This window comes from Hypanus sabinus, chromosome 7 (genome assembly GCF_030144855.1).
Source record: "Hypanus sabinus isolate sHypSab1 chromosome 7, sHypSab1.hap1, whole genome shotgun sequence".
Classification (NCBI taxonomy): Eukaryota; Metazoa; Chordata; class Chondrichthyes; order Myliobatiformes; family Dasyatidae; genus Hypanus; species Hypanus sabinus.
Genome location: NC_082712.1, coordinates 136,958,557 through 136,961,930, shown reverse-complemented (window position 1 = coordinate 136,961,930; position 3,374 = coordinate 136,958,557). Strand labels below are relative to the sequence as shown.

At 40.8% G+C, this 3,374-nt stretch overlaps 1 long non-coding RNA gene across 1 annotated transcript; it reads left to right on the top strand.

Annotated features, from left to right (window-relative positions):
- The first annotated feature begins 277 nt into the window (after window positions 1-277).
- Window positions 278-2,949, top strand: LOC132397242 (uncharacterized). The gene is made up of 2 exons (XR_009513316.1): window positions 278-1,639; window positions 1,841-2,949. It is a non-coding gene; the product is annotated as an uncharacterized LOC132397242 (long non-coding RNA).
- The last annotated feature ends 425 nt before the right edge of the window (window positions 2,950-3,374 follow it).

Sequence of the window (3,374 nt, the reverse complement as noted above, 5' to 3'; positions counted from 1 at the left end):
GGGGTGTAGTCGTAAATTGGAATCGAATTGCCACGGGGACATGGACACCAAAGTGCAGAGGCTAACAGAATGCTGCTTCAGAGACACCTGATTCAATCCTGATCCCCAGTGCTATCTTTGTGGAGTTTGCACATTCTCCTCTCCTATTCTGAATTTCCCGAGTGCTCTGGTTTCCTTCCACATCCTAACAATGAGTAAATTGATACATTAAATGGAAAGTGTAAGTTTCCCCTAGTGTGTAGTGAATTCCAGAATCTGGGGGGGGGGGGGGGGGCGAGGGTGGTGTTAATGTGAATGTGGAGAAATTCAAATGTGATTGGAGTACTGTAAATGTGCGCTTAATGGTTAATCACAGAATCAGTGGGCCTAAAACCTGTTTCCTTGCTTTATGATTCCATGAGTGGCTCGAGATAATTGGGAAAACATTGGAACAATTATGTTTGGACCATCATGAGGTGCTGCAGTTGGCATCTTGGGTGGTGGAGTGAGGGTGAGAGTGATGGCTGGAGTTGGACCTATTAAAGAGTTGCCGGGGGAATTGTTATGAGGTAGATGTTTCTGTGTTGAAGTCGATGTATCTGAAGCTGATTCACAAGGCTAGATGTTAAATGTTCATGCTCTGTTAGGAAGCTTTGATTTTGTGTCAACATGTCCTTGCTGTGGACCACATGAATATGAACAAATACTCATGTAGGAATAGGAAAAGTGTTTGAAAGCAATTGCAGGTTTCAGATTTGGAAGAACAATTGTGGACTGTAATCTACTTTACATATCCAATTTTACATAACCAAAATGCTATAAAATCTAATTGCTGTCACGCTATCGATTTTATTCTTGGATATTGAATCAACACAACTCTAAGAATTAATATTTAGGAAAAAAGAGAAAATTTGAATTTGTGAGGTAAAAGTATATATTATACTACCAAACATTAAATTATATAACATTTTTTGTGAAATTTGATGTCTTCACTGCAATCTGTTGCCAATATGGGGCAGTGAAGTGAAATTGCTGACAAATGGACATATTCAGCTCTGCAGACTTATTTAGCCAAAAGTGAAACAGTGATTGAAGTGTAGTTTAACATTTCCACCAAATAAATTTGGAATATTGTGTTGTATCAGGTACCTGGGATATATACAAAGATTTGATCTCATGCTGATACAAATAGTCATCTGAAGTTACATAGTATAAAACGGCACACTAACTGGCTAAATTATTTTTTTCTTCTTCATCCCTCGTTCCCATTCTTCTAGTGCGGGCCTGACCCTATAGTATAGTTAGACTTGCTGTTGAAACCAGATTTAGTGTCTTGCATTGTGGGATATGGATCAACTGGAAAGTTGGGTGGTATGTGACAGATGGACTTTAATTCAGACAAGCGTGAGGATCATACACTCGAAGGGATCAACTTCAATGCAGAGTAAATAAAAGGGAGTTAAGGACAGGGCTGGATTAAGCTAGTGTGGGGCCTGGATCATATGTTATAAAGGGGCCCTAAATTTAGAAACAAAATGCACATAAGTATTAAGACATAAATTATTTACTTGCATAGTAAACTAATTTAATTTTTTTCATTTCCTCTACAGCCAGATAATACGACAAATATCTGACACTTCAGTAATAGTATTACGTAAATGTAGGTATCAATTTCAAATGTCAAAAGTAACAAAACTACAATTTAGAAGTTAGATTTTCTAGATTTAGCATGAGCAAATGTGTTGATGACACTGGAAATGTTTACTTCACACAGAAGATCATGTTCAATGCTCATTAGAGTGAAATTCTTCAATCTGTTTTGCCCCATGGTGCTCCTTAGTTCATTTTTAATCCTTTTCAGTTTTGAAAATGAGCATTCTGCACTGCAGCTGGTAACCATGAATGACAGACCCCGGCCGGTGTTGCAGCCTTGACCCGAAGTGCAGCTCCCAAATTCCGGCCTCAGCCAATGAGAGCATGCTTCTCCCAGCGGTACTCACTGATTGGCTGGACGTGTGTCTGAGGACGGGCTGCTACCGGGAGCTGAAGCTGTCAGTCTCAGTTTGTTCTCAGAGTCGAAGGAAGTTCCCCGAAACTCAAAGTGCAAAGTAAATTTTATTGTCAGAATGAAACTGGGTTCACAGCTTTTAGGAAGTGAACTCAATCCACAGTACATTGTCAAAGAGCAGAAGACTGTTGGCTAAAGTCACTTATTTAAGTGTAACTGAATCGTCTACCCAAAACTCACTGAAACAGTAGTGAGAACATGGTGAGAATGCCAATATCACCAGACTGCGGTTTGCAAGCATTTAGTGTGGGCGGCGCCCGTAGGATATGCTACATTTGCTACTCGACTGGTCAATGAACACTGAGGCTGTCTACAAGAAGGTTCAGAGCCGTCTCTACTTTCTGAAGAGACTGAGGTCCTTTAACATCTGTCGGACGATGCTGAGGATGTTCTACGTGGCTGTGGTGGCCAGTGCTATCATATTTGTTGTTGTGTGCTGGCGCAGCAGGCTGAGGGTAACAGACACCAACAGACTCAACGAACTCATTTGTAAGGCCAGTGATGTTGTGGGGGTGGAATTGGACTCTCTGATGGTGGTGTCTGAAAAGAGGATGCTGTCCAAGTTGCATACCATCTTGGACAATGTCTCCAATCAACTCCATAATGTACTGGTTAGGCACAGGATTATATTCAGCCAGAGACTCATTCCACCGAGATGCAACACTGAGCGTCATAGGAAGTCATTCCTTCCTGTAACCATCAAACTTTACAACCCCTCCCTCGGAGTGTCAGACACCCTGAGCCAATAGTCTGGTCCTGGACTTATTTCCACTTGGGATAATTTACCGATTATTATTTTATTATTTATGATTTATATTGCTATATTTCTACTCTATTCTTGGTTGGTGCAACTGTTATGAAACCCAATTTCCCTCGGGATCAATAAAGTATCTCTGCCTGTCTGTCTGTACTAGTTTTCTCCGGCACTGGTTAAGGAACATTGATAACAGAGACACCTTGATGTGTAAATCCATTAGCTCCCTGAAAGTTGCAATACACATGAAATTAAAAAGGAATTTAGTACGCCTGCTTTTGTAGGCTGAGATGGTGAGTATAAGAATTGGGACATTAAACTGCAGTTGTACAAAGCATTGACTAGTTTGCACCTGGAGTAGGGTATTGTACGCAGTTCTGGTTACTACATTACAGGAAGGATGGAGTCACAATTGAGCAGGTACAGAAGTGATTCACCAGATGTTCTAGGGAATGGCAGGCTGTTAAAAGAAATTGATTTATTCTCACTAAAATATAGGAAACAGAGGTGACCTTGTAGAAAAGGGCACAGGACTCTGGAACTACTGTCAGTTTAAGGTGAGGGGAGACTTGA